Source organism: Sus scrofa, chromosome 16, assembly GCF_054392235.1.
Source record: "Sus scrofa isolate SSC_HxYL_T2T_F1_AM1 chromosome 16, Sscrofa_HxYL_maternal_Yorkshire_Landrace_v2.0, whole genome shotgun sequence".
Classification (NCBI taxonomy): domain Eukaryota; kingdom Metazoa; phylum Chordata; class Mammalia; order Artiodactyla; family Suidae; genus Sus; species Sus scrofa.
Genome location: NC_139398.1, coordinates 85361797 through 85374728, shown reverse-complemented (window position 1 = coordinate 85374728; position 12932 = coordinate 85361797). Strand labels below are relative to the sequence as shown.

Sequence of the window (12932 nt, the reverse complement as noted above, 5' to 3'; positions counted from 1 at the left end):
CAGACCTCCTATGAATGCTGCTATCATGAAAGTGGCTTTTCTTTATTCCATTTTGAAAATATTTCTCTTTGTGTGATAAATCTTCTTAATGAAAAAGTTTTCCTTATTTTGTTAAGAACTTTAGATTTTTCTCATGTAACATATGGCTCCGGTATTTGAAAAGTCTTTGAAAACAAAGAAAACAAGTTGGTCAGAATCTGAGGTTTTAACTTTAAAACACATTTATTGAAAATGTATTTTAGGGCTCAATGTATATTTGGAAGTAGGCCTTAACTGTAGAAGAAGGATAAACTATTTTCCTCTGTAGAGGAAATTTATCTAATGATATTGAAATTATCTAGACTCTTTTTATTTTTATTTTTTTTCATTTTTTTATTACTCAAATGAATTTATCACATCTGTAGTTGTATAATGATCATAACAATCTGATTTCACAGGATTTCCATCCCACTATCTAGACTCTTTTTAAAGTTGTGGTTTTAAGTTATTTGGTGAATAATAGGAAAAAAATAGGTCAATTCATTAAAATCTTTCCACTGAACTTCTGGAAAGCTGAAGCTAATTACTGAGTATGATTCTCTTGCAAGTTAGATTATCTAAATATCAATGATTTCATTCAGCTTGTTTCTGTCACACTCACAGCCATTAGGTCAGTTTATTAATTTATATATTTATGTATTTATTTATTGTTTAGGGCTGAACCCGCAGCATATGGAAGTTCCCGGGCTAGGGGTTGAATTGGGGCTGCAGCCTCAGGCCTACACCACCGCCACAGCAATGCTGGGTCCGAGCCACATCTGTACCCTATGCCAGGGCTTGTGCCAACACCAGATCCTTAACCCACTGAGCCAGACCAGGGATGAAACTCGCATTCCCACAGACTCTTCAGCCTCAGTTAAGCCCCTGAGACACAATGGGAACTCCAGCTTATTTTTGATATTAAGAATTTTTGCCATATCAGCAAAATGTATTCATTAAGCATGGAATTTTAAGAGTTTTCCATCATTTATTCAGCACATATTTAGCACCTGCCTAGAACTGCCTTTGAAAGTGGTGGATGTACCAGACAAACCAAACAGACATAGTCAGCACGTCCAAAGCACTCATCTTTTAGTGAAGGAAATAAACATTAAACGAATACACTGATAAATAGCAGCCAGTTGCAAAGGGAAAAACAGAAGCGGGTGTCAGGAAGTACGTAGGGAGAGGCATTTAAACTGGGACCACTGAGATGCACAGAGCGATGAAGTGATACTCTTCAGAGAAAACAACGTTTCCGCAGGAAGATCAGCTTGGAAAGGTGCTTCAGTGGGGCATGAATGGGAGTTTGAAGAAAGGGCATAAGCGGAGGTGAGGCGTTGGTGCAAGTTCGAGATGTAGCATCTACTGAGCCCTCCAGCCTCCCTCCTGGGGACTTGGGTTCCCTTGGAAGTGATGTACTTTTATTTTATCATTATTATTATTTTTTTTGTCTTTTTGCAATTTCTTGGGCTGCTCCCGCGGCATATGGAGGTTCCCTGGCTAGGGGTCGAATCAGAGCTGTAGCCACCGGCCTGTGCCAGAGCCACAGCAACTCGGAATCCAAGCCGCGTCTGCAACCTACACCACAGCTCACGGCAACGCCGGATCCTTAACCCACTGAGCAAGGCCAGGAATTGAATCCGCAATCTCATGGTTCCTAGTCGGATTCGTTAACCACTGCGCCACGATGGGAACTCCAAAGCGATGTACTTTTACAATGCTTCCCAAATGTGTGCAAAAATCGCGTGTCAAACATCAGTCTTTCTTTGTACTATCGTGATGACGACAGTGGGAAGGAAGCGTTTACCTGTTCGTGGATGGCAGTGCCCTCATGCCTAAGACAGTGTGAGGTCCCTCGTTCCTGACTGTTACGTCACTGCATCCTGCAGAATCTGCTTTTACTTTAAACATTGCATTAAAAACGCTGTCTTACTAAAAATAAGACGGAAGGAATTCCAACGAGGCGATAAGCTTCCTGAGGAATGCATTCTGAAAGAACCACAAATCCATCAACTGGTAAACCCAACTAGAACATGGTATTTGTTTGTTTTTTAGTTGCCTCTTCTGCAAAACCAGAATGGTCATACCCACCTCACTGGGCTGGTTTGAGGACTAATTTACATCACAGAGTAGAAAAGAAAAAGTCTTAGTGAATGGGATGCATATTCTTATTCTACTTCATCTCTAAAAGTAATTATAACTAAAACATGCTGTTGATTTGGGGGAGTGTCCAAAACCATTCCATACAAAAAATACTCAATCTGTGAACGTCATGGGCATTTGGTAAGGCAATGTGACACACCCCGAGGAGTTCCATGACCTGTTGCAGAGTATTTCAGCTACCAGTTTGGATCCACTCACAATTCACGACAGATGTTTATTAAGTGAGAAGACCACACAACCAGTGGGTGGTACAGAGTCAGAGGACAGAGACATGGCCCAGGAGAGCGCTGGGAAGAGGTACTGTTTAGGCTGACCTTTGAAGGAAGCTGGGGTTTAGCCACATCCTTGGTCACAATGGCCCCAGGAAGGCTGACGAGTCAGGTGCATGTACAGCATGCATGAAGTGGGAGGTAAGCAGATTCAGGCTGGGCTGAAGTTTCCTTAAGATTCCAGAGAAGGGAGTTCCCGTCGTGGCTCAGAACTTAATGAACCTGACTAGCATCCATGAAGATTCTGGTTCGATCCCTGGCCTCACTCAGTGGGTTAAGGATCTGTTGCCGTGAGCTGTGGTGTAGGTCGCAGATGTGGCTCAGATCCCATGTTGCTGTGGCTGTGGCGTAGGTCAGGGGCTATAGCTCTGACTGGACCACAGGTATGGCATAAAAAGACAAAAGAAAAAAAAGATTCCAGAGAAGGAATTGATTGATTGATGTGATTAAAATGTTGAAGTTCTGCTTCAGTGAGGGAAATTTAGCTGTGGTATGTAGGATGTGTCAGATAGTGAAACTCACTAGAGGAGTAATTCATAATTCCCAAGAAGAACTGAAATACAAGTACAATTGCAATAGCTTTTTTTTTAAAAGTCAGGACACATGCCAAGTAAACCAAGATATAATTAACAGTAAAAAAATTACAAGTTTATACTCATTATGTATAACTTGCTAAAGGCACTTAATAATAATTCATGCTATGTGCTATGATTTGTAAAGGAAATTAATGAACAAGAATTTCAATTAGTCACTAACATTTAATATATTGAAAACTATTCACTACTGGCTTACATTGCATTGATTAAATACAATGAGGATTTTTCACATTTCACTATTAATATTCAATTTAAATAATTGATTCGTCCCACCAGGAATACTGAACAAATGGGTTTTAGTTGCATTTTTTTGGGGGGGGGTCTTATTAGGGCTACACTCACGGCACATGGAAGTTCCCCAGCTAGGGGTCGAATCAGAGCTACAGCTGCAGGCCTACACCACAGCCACAGCAATGTGGGATCCAAGCCAGGTCTTCGACCTACACCACAGCTCACAACATCGCCAGATCCTTAACTCACTGAGCGAGGCCAGGGATCAAACTCCCATCCTTATAGATCCTAGGCGAGTCCAGTACCACTGAACCACAACGGGAACTCCTTAGCCACAATCTTATTAGGATATAACACTCAAATTTTTTGAAAAAAAAAATCTGTTTAAAACAACAAGAGCGACATACATTTTCAAGGAGGCATTATGGGAAAATTGATAGTTTAGAAAAAAATGGAAAAAAGTCGAGGGCATTTGAAATGAGAAAAACACAAGTGCTTTCTGGAACTCCAGTACTTGTGGTCAGCTTTGCTTTCTGATATGACACACAGCTTTCTGGAACTCCAGTACTTGTGGTCAGCTTTGGTTTCTGATATGACACACAGTCCTGTTTCACCCACTTGTCCCACACGGATTCCCGAGCTGTTTATCTTGGCCTCCGGGTGGGTCTCAGTCATAGGGAACTCTTCTCTAGAACAAATATACAATTTTTCTGGAAAGGCCAATTCTGCCCCCTGAGTGAAGCTCTCCAGGGAAGGCGGCCTGGGCTCTGTCCAGCTTTGTCCTCAGGGAGAAAAGGCATTGAGATTGCAGTGATTTCCAGAAGGGATGACCAGAAAACACCATATCCCTGTGCCCAAGAGAGAAAGAACAGAATCACTGGCCTCTTGGTTTGGGGAAAAACCAACACTTTGGTCATCTATCCTCTCTGTTCTGTAAAACAGAGGTAATTGCAGGTTCCTTCAAGCAGGACAGGAGAGGAGTCATCTCACATCAACTTTTTTAAAGTGCCAGGCCCATTACATGTCTCTGATTTTTTTCTTCCCCAGTAACATATTGAATAACTTGCTTATAATCACACCCCAAGCCAAAGGCTTATCCGGAATCCACCTGAATCCAAAACTGATGATCTTTCTATATACTGGCTGCTTTGCAGGCCCATGGGAATGATGGTTTCCACACAAATCATGAATCCACTGGACCATGCTTCAAATGCAGTCTTAGGGGGAGCTCAGTGTAGAAAAGCCAGGGTGTTTCTCAGGACAACTCAGGTGCAAGGATCTGGAGCTGAGACCATTACTGCAGCCCAAGTTTTCCTATGGAAGCTCTTTACAGAAATATGCTTTTTTTTTTTTTTTTTTTTTTAAAGGAAATGGAATAGAAAGCTGAACCCAAAACTGTTGATTGGCTAAGGATAGCCAAGGAAAGCTCAGAACCTGTACTAGTGAATTTGACCTGAGGAATATTTTTAGCATACCTTCTTGTTCCTAGAAACTTATTCTCCCTTGTGACGACAACGTGATCACATGAACACATTTGGCAGAAGAAGAGAATGAAAAAAATGTATGCATAATCCCATAATTGTAGGGGCAACTCATAGCATCTCTACAAGATGGCACACACATATTTTCTTTGCCTGTAATATCTCTCTGGATCAAATATAAGTTTATATCATTGTCAAGGTGGATGTACCATGATGCTACAGAAGCTTAAATTTCCTTTCTTCATGAGACCCTTTAAGGGTCTGTGATTAGCCCTAATCATTTTTGTACTTATAGTATGATATTATTTCCTTAGAATAGGGAATTTCTCTTCAAATAGAGCATCTCTCTCAAATTATTTAAGCCTCAGGCCCCACAAAACTTATATTTTCCCCTGATTATTACCAAACAATAGTACAATTTATGTTTCTTCATGTACTGGTCTAGTTCTTGCAAGTTCATGTTCTACCTATCACCTTTTGACGGTTTTTCCACCCTGTCCAGAACTTGGGGGTGTTAACTTAGGACTTTCTAGAAGATACTGTGTTCCAGCCCAAGCCCACCTTGGATCCCCTCTGACAATGTTGTACATAGCATGTTGGCATGAATACTTTCGGTCTTTTCCTGCTATTGTTTAAACAATATTAATGATGGGAACACGTGATGTTTTGTTTTTTTTTTCAACTAATATCATATCATACAGATGTCTTCATAATTATCATTTGGTCACTTCGGAATAATTCACAGAGTGAATACTCCATTGAATCAGTATATTGTAACTTGGTAATTAATTCCTGTACTATTGGAAATTTAAGATTGGAGCACTGGTTGTGATTCAGATACAGCTTAAAAAAATAATTGGACAGGGATGGCAGGTTTCGAGATTGGACCTCGTGGAGTCCAGGATTAGACTTTAGTGACGAATCAACTTGGGGATAAAGTCTACAGTAACTCCAAGGCCCTTTGGCTCGAATCCACAAGACATATCTGGGAGACTTTATTTATATCAGAGTTTCTCATTAGCTTCTGGGCCCAAGGAAGACGAGGTCAGGGATCCCTCACCCATCACTGTGCACTTAGAGCCTGGCTTGGTGCTCAGCACGTATGAAGCTCAATGAATACGCTACAAAGGAATTAACAAAGGAAAACCCACAGACTTTAGAGGCTACACCAAAGCCAGTGCAAACAGAAACTTATGACACTGAGATGTGGGAAATACTAGATTTATTTTGAAGGGAGAACATTTATTTTGTAAAATGGGTCCATGTCAAAGCCGCCTTCTGATGCTTGCACAATATGCATATTCAGTATCCTAGCTGGGGGATCTCCTAGAGATCCTACCACTTCTCTCTCTACATTGTGTGTCTCTCCCATAAGACAGAAGCTGTCTTTAGAGAATATTTAATCAATAAAGGTGCCAACTTATCGTCACTACCTTTTAAAACTTGGCTCTTTCAAGCTAAAAAAAAGAAAAAGTCCCTGTAGTAATTTAATTTCTATACTAAGTTTCTCAATGAGGTGTTAACTTTTTTTTTTTTATTACAAGCTAAGTGAATTAGGAATTCCTAGATACCCAGTCACAAATGGAGCCATTTTTTTTTTACTTAATGGTTTCCTCTTTTCCTCCAGTTTTATGAAGGAAAATTTAAAAGGCATGTTTCTTAGGTTATGTATAGGCTATATAACCTATATAGGCGCTTCTTCTCTTTCCAATTAGTTTTTATGGTAAAGCAAAAATAAAACAAACACCTAAGGACTAAGAAGTTTCAATCTTTGGGGTAACTTAGGTTTTATATCACTACACTTTTTTGTAAAGGGGGCTTTTTGGTTTCACAGGAACTGAAGTTTACTTTTTAGGCTATAAAGGAAAATAGCAGAAAAGGAAGAAGCAAAGCATCCATTTGTTAATTTGGTAAGTATTTACGGAGCCTGTTGCAGGCCAGGCACATGCTGAAGGCTACATGGAATCTGGAAAGACAATGCCTGGCCTTGCCAGCTCTTGTCCCCAGGGGCTGAAAGAGGAATTCTAGTATCTCTTCTATGACTGATGATCCTTAGACATTTTCTCTCTGATTCTGATCGATACCTCGTCTATAACGTTGGAACCCTGCAACCTGATAGGTTTATTTTGTCTCATAATCTTGGTGGGTGTCAAATAAAAAATAAAAAACAGAGAAAACTCCTAGAAGAGAACATAGGCAAAACATTCTCTGACATCAACCTTTCAAATGTTTTCTTAAGTCAGTCTCCCATGGCAATAGAAATAAAAGCAAAAATAAACCAATGGGACCTAATCAAACTGACAAGCTTTTGCACAGCAAAGGAAGCCATTAAAAAAAAAAAGACAACCTATGGAATGGGAGAAAATAGGGCTTAATCTCTAAAATATACAAACAACTTATACAACTCAAAAGCAAGAAAACCCAACTGAACAATGGGCAGAAGACCTAAGTAGACATTTCTTCAAAGAAGATATACAGATGGCCAACAAGCTCATGAAAAAATGCTCAACATCATTAATTATTAGAGAAGTAAAAAATCAAAACTACAATGAGGTACCACCTCACACTAGTCAGAATGGCCATCCTTAACAAGTCAACAAATAACGAATGTTGGAGAGGGTGTGGAGAAAAGGGAACCCTCCTGCACTGTTGGTGGGAATGTAAGCTGGTACAACCACTATGGAGAACAGTATGGAGGTACCTCAGAAAACTTAGTATAGAAATACCATATGACCCAGCAATCCTACTCTTGGGCATATATCTGGACAAAACTTTCATGGAGAAAGATACATGCACCCATATGTTCATTGCAGCACTATTCACAAGAGCCAAGACATGGAAACCACCCAAACATCCAATGACAGATGCATGTATTAAGATGTGGTCTATACACACAATGGAATACTACTCAGCCATAAAAAAGAAAATAATGCCATTTGCAGCAACATGGATGGAACTCTCACACTAAATGAAGTAAGTCAGAAAGACAAAGGCAAATGCCAAATGATATCACCTATATCTGCAATCTAATATATGGCACAAATGAACCTTTCTACAGAAAAGAAACTCATGGACTTAGAGAACAGACTTGTGGTTGCCAAGGGGGATGGGGAGGGAGTGGGGTGGACTGGGAGTTTGGGGTTAATAGATACAAACTATTACATTTAGAGTGGATAAGCAATGAGATCCCATGGAATAGTACAGGGAACTATATCTGGTCACTTGTGATGGAACATGATAGAGGATAATGTGAGAAAAAGAATATGTGTGTGTGTGTGTGTGTGTGTGTGTGTATGACTGGGTCACTTTGCTGTACAGTAGAAATTGACAGAACACTGTAAATCAAGTACAATGGAAAAAATTAAAAACCTGAAAAAAAAAAAGAACCTGAGTGTGTGAAGAGTAGAAAAACACCATGCTATAAGAAAAAAACTAGGGTTTAGAGTTATATTATGTAATTTCATACTTAAGTTATCTCATGTAACACCTAATTTTATAAATGAGCATATATCATGATGTAAGACACATTCATTTATTATAAACATGATAATAATCTAATTCAGGAATCAGCGAACGATAACCCATGGGCCTAATCCAGCCTGCTCCTTCTAGCTGTGCCGAAACACAGGGCAGCAGGATGCTCGACCCTGGGGCCCTCGTGACTTTTCACATCTCCACAGAGAGCAAGGCTTAACCACAGCTGCCCTAAGCCTTGGCAGAACACCCTGGGCCCCTCGCTATCATACCTTTGGGAGAGTTATGTTCTGCACCCCGTCCCCCATTCCTCTCTGTTCCAGGGAGGCTGTGCTGAGATGGTTTCTCATCGCCTCCTGGCTTCTAATGAGGTGTAAGGCTTTCTGCCCCCTACCCTTGCCCTTAAAAGGTCCAGCCGCAGGCTACAAAAGTGCAGCATGGAATCAGCTCCTCAGCCACATGGGGGCAAGTTCTCCTGTGCCTTGTCATCTCGCCTCTTCTCTCTCTTTTTCCTTTTTTTGGCTTCCCTGAGGCATACGCAGTTCCCAGGCCAGAGATCAGATCGGAGCTACAGTTGTGACCTATTCTGCAGCTCTGCAACACCAGATCGTTAATCCACTGTGCCGGGCTGGGATCGAACCTATGTCCTGGCTGGTGCTGCAGAGTCTCTGCTGATCCTGTTGAGCCACAGGGGAAACACCTGGCCTCTTTTGTTTTGGTGTCATCTGTGGGACAAGGGACCTGAGTATCTGACATCTTTTCTGCTCTTTTGCTGTCTACCTAAAAAATAAAGTGTCTGAATCTAAAAGTGAACTGTTTGTTGGCTTGACGAATCTGTGTGCCTTGTGGACACACAGCCACACCCCGTCTTCATGGCCTGCGGCTGCTTCCAAGCTATAGGACAGAGATGGGCACTAGTGACAGAGACCATAGAGCCCGGGGAGCCTAAAGCATCTTCCGTCCAATTTACAGACAAGGTCTGCCAGGTCACTGACCTAATTCATGTCCAATCCCTAAAACAACTTTAAAATCTTTATCAAAAGTCTTCCCATCAGGGGTTCCCATCATAATACAGTGGTAATGAACCTGACTAGTATCCGTGAGGACACAGGTTCAATCCCTAGACTCACTCAGTGGGTTAAGGATCTGGTGTTGCCGTGAACTGGTGTAGGTTGCAGACACAGCTGAGATCTGGCGTTGCAGTGGCTGTGGCATAGGCCAGCAGCTGCAGCTCCGATTTGACTCCTAGCCTGGAAACTTCCATATGCAGCCCTAAAAAGACCGAAAAAAAAAAAAAAACTGCCTTCCCATCAGCCCTTCCCCAGGCTTTCCTTTCCTTAGACTCAAAGAGCATCAGTCATCAACTAACCAGAAGGCTACACTACGTTCTTGGAAGTCAGGGGCGTGGGGAGAAACAGCTTGATTTCTGGACATGACTGTTAGAGCCTGCGATCATGCTTTTCTTCCTGAAGCAGGGAGATTAAGAATGCTCTCAGCTCTCGGCCAGTCCATTTGCCTCCCAGTGGCAGGTTATGACTTCGCACTGGGATTTACATCAGCAGGAATGAAGTGAGGGGCTATTCTTGGCTCCTTTGCCCTGTGCATCCTTATAAAGACCTTTTACCACTTTCATGCTGCTTCCGGGAGTCCCTGGCTGTGCATGGGCTGCGCGTGAGAAGGGCTTCAGGTTACCTGTCTTCTGTTTCCTGTGCCACATCCATACCAGCCCCTGCCAGATGCCCATGTTCATCAATATTCAGCAACAGTTAATTCATTTGATGAAAATAGCACATGTGTATTGTAAATAAGTCTCTGCGGACGAAGGATATACAGGAAAAGTAAAGGATTCCCCCCCGCCACTCCACATCCGCAGAGGTCACCACCCATTCTGATGAGTGGATTTACTGCTAGCGTAGTTTTTTCATGCTATGTATTAAATAGGTTATGCAAAAGAGGCTGACATTAAAATCTTTTCACTCGTTTTTGGAGGTCAAACTTGACTATATTTTTAAAAAATATTTTTCTTTCAGGAGTTCCATCATAGCACAGCGGAAGTGAATCCAACTAGGAACCATGAGGACGTAGGTTCGATCCCTGGCCTCACTCAGTGGGTTAAGGATCTGGCGTTGCCATGAGCTGTGGTGTAGGTCACAGAAGTGGCTCAGATCCCACGTGGCTGTGGCTGTGGTGTAGGCCGGCAGCCACAGCTCTGATTCGACCCCTAGGCTGGGAACTTCCATATGCCGCAGGTGTGGCCCTACAAAGACAAAAGACAAAAATAAATATGTATATGTATTTTTCTTTCAGAATAACGTTCTGAGAAAAACAGGTATGAGAAACTAAAAACGCTGTGCTGTTGGCTCCAAGGTACAATGGGTGCACAGCGTGGATGGGGCAGGCGTGCACTTTTTCCACCCTCTCCTGGGTCCAGGGTCATCTCTAGAACAGCTGGAGAGTGGAGACTCATTTTACAGACACTCAGGGGGTTCGAAACCTCCCTTTGGTCTTCTTAACCTCGCCTGGTGGCAGGTATAATAGAGAAGGCAGTAAAGAGAAGAAGCTGGGGGTCGTTGTCAGCAGACCTGAGTTCAGCCTGCCCTGGTATTAACGAGATCTGGCTCTCAGGATCACAGGGGGAAAATACCATCAAACAGCCCATCTGTGCTGAAATCTGACCGCTGAGCGTGATGGCCTCATTCTACCTGGGGCAGCACAGAGAACCAACGATAAAGTCTGCGTATTAGAGGCAGAGAGGCCAGGGTTTCACGTCACATGACCTTCGGGAGCCAGGACACCAAAAGGCGCAGCCACCACATCCATCTGGAAAACAGAGATGAGGTTGGACTGAACTCTCTGCAGTGATGAAGGAAGTGGGGATAAGATGCAGCACAGTGCCAGACAGGCGAGAGACTCTTGGGGAAATGTAAGAATTGCTATCATTCAGAAGCATCTTAAGAGATACCAAACTGCGCACTGCCTTTGAAAAACGACTCAAAAAAATGAAAAATGTGAATACGATTTTGAAGGAGACAGATGATTAAGCTCAATTTCTCTTCTTCATCCTTCAATGCGTTTATAACATTGATTTTTGAATGACAAAACTTCTCAGATTCTCCTATGAAAAGTTTATTTAACAAAGAAATGAGTATAGTTACTCAGTTGGCATCTTGTTCCTATTCGATGTACTTCTTTAGGAATAGTTCTTGAAGACTAAAATTGCTTTTGTCCAGGAAAAAAAAAAAAACAAAACACTATCTTCCCCCATAACCTTTTAAAAAAGAAATCTGGAGTTCCCGTCGTGGCGCAGTGGTTAATGAATCCGACTAGGAACCATGAGGTTGCGGGTTCGATCCCTGCCCTTGCTCAGTGGGTTAAGGATCTGGCGTTGCCGTGAGCTGTGGTGTAGGCTGCAGACGTGGCTGGGATCCCGCATTGCTGTGGCTCTGGCGCAGGCCAGTGGCTACAGCTCCGATTCGACCCCTGGCCTGGGAACCTCCATATGCTGCGGGAGTGGCCCAAAGAAATAGCAAAAAGACCAAAAAATAACAATAAATTAAAAAAATAAAAAAATAAAATAAAAAAGAAATCTGGTCATGTAGACATGAGTTCCTTAAAAGTGGATTTTTAAAATTTCTCCAGTGATCATTAACTGGAGAGGTTTTCCTGTCTTTCTCTAGGAGGAGGAGAGTGGAGAAACACTGGAAAAAATTCTAAAACACTGGGAAAAACCTCCCAATCCTGGGGTTGACATCTGTAGATTTTCTTTTCTCAAATAGAATATTTAAGGGTCAAACATAAACTCACCCGCTCTGGGCAAGAGCATCCGGAAAACCACAGTCTATCAGCTTAAATAAAGTTATCGTCTCTCGCTGCTTTTCTCTGAGCACGTGGACAAGTCAACAGCGGGGAGATTCTGCTCTGGATGAAACTGTAAAATCATCTCCTCCCAGGAGGCTGATGAAAACAGACAAGGGGCTTATTCTCCTTGAAAGAAAAAGGGGGAACTGTGAACTCCTCCCAGGCGGCTGTGCCTGGTGGCAGCCGGCGCCTGTGGATTCATGATTGAGCTTCAAGTGCTGTTGCCTAGGAGATGAGAGGAGGCCGATGATGCCTGCCTTCCCTGACCTGATGCGGGACTTCATTGCCTAAGTTATGCCTATGAGCTGCTGAGCCAGCAGAGCACCAGGAAAAAGGCGACTTGCCTCATGCTTGGCAAGCCACAAACTCCACTCCGATCCCGGAAACACCTGCACATGGCACAGCCCTGTCTTTTTGTCATCCCATGTCACATCCCCAGAGCTTGCTGGGCTGGAGCTGGAAGACCAGTACCCTTCCAGCTTCATTCAACTTGTGACACTCCTGTTGACTGGACCCCAACCCTCATCCCTGTCACCGACGGAACCCTCAGCTACTGGGCCAGAATAATTCCTGCCCTAGGCGAGGCTTGCAGGAAACATGCATCAGAACACACTTCAAGCGGCGGCCACTGGTCGAATTTAGAAAGAAGGTGTTACATAAAAGATAGCTGTTAACAGAGAACACCGTTTGTGACTATAACTACGATGGCATTGTCATTAGCCGGGAGATGCCTAATGTGTTTATTCCTCAGCACTCCAATACAGGGGAGGCCTCGTATTATGTACACCTTGTTATCTAAAACCATCTAGGAAGATTTTTATTAAATAGAAAAACCGTCC

At 42.6% G+C, this 12932-nt stretch overlaps 1 protein-coding gene across 17 annotated transcripts in view; it reads right to left on the bottom strand.

The window, feature by feature from the left end:
• The window catches only part of SEMA5A (semaphorin 5A), a 530468-nt gene that overhangs the window by 102641 nt on the left and 414895 nt on the right, over positions 1-12932 (bottom strand). The gene's annotated exons all lie outside the window — the stretch shown is intronic.